A 267-nucleotide genomic window follows, 5' to 3' on the forward strand; every position below is an offset into this window, starting at 1 on the left:
AAAAAAAAAAAAAAAAAGCTCGAGAGATTAAAGGTGATTTGTCCAAGGTAATGAAGCGTCCACAACTTTACAATTAATGGCCGTCAATGATAAATGGTAACTGTATTGCACCCCATGTGACAGGCACTGTTCCAAGTACTTTTACATGGTAATCTCATTCAATCTTCCCAACAACTCTATAATAGACACTTTTTTATTTGGCTGAGGCAGAAACTGAATCACAAGATAAAAAGGCTTTCACAACCAGCAATTAATTACTCTAATTCC

At 35.2% G+C, this 267-nt stretch overlaps 1 protein-coding gene across 4 annotated transcripts in view; it reads right to left on the minus strand.

The window, feature by feature from the left end:
* Positions 1–267, minus strand: part of COPS3 (COP9 signalosome subunit 3) — a 31361-nt gene that overhangs the window by 30365 nt on the left and 729 nt on the right. The window lies entirely within an intron of this gene.

This window comes from Otolemur garnettii, unplaced genomic scaffold (assembly GCF_000181295.1).
Source record: "Otolemur garnettii isolate 467f Iridium unplaced genomic scaffold, OtoGar3 scaffold00046, whole genome shotgun sequence".
Lineage (NCBI taxonomy): Eukaryota > Metazoa > Chordata > Mammalia > Primates > Galagidae > Otolemur > Otolemur garnettii.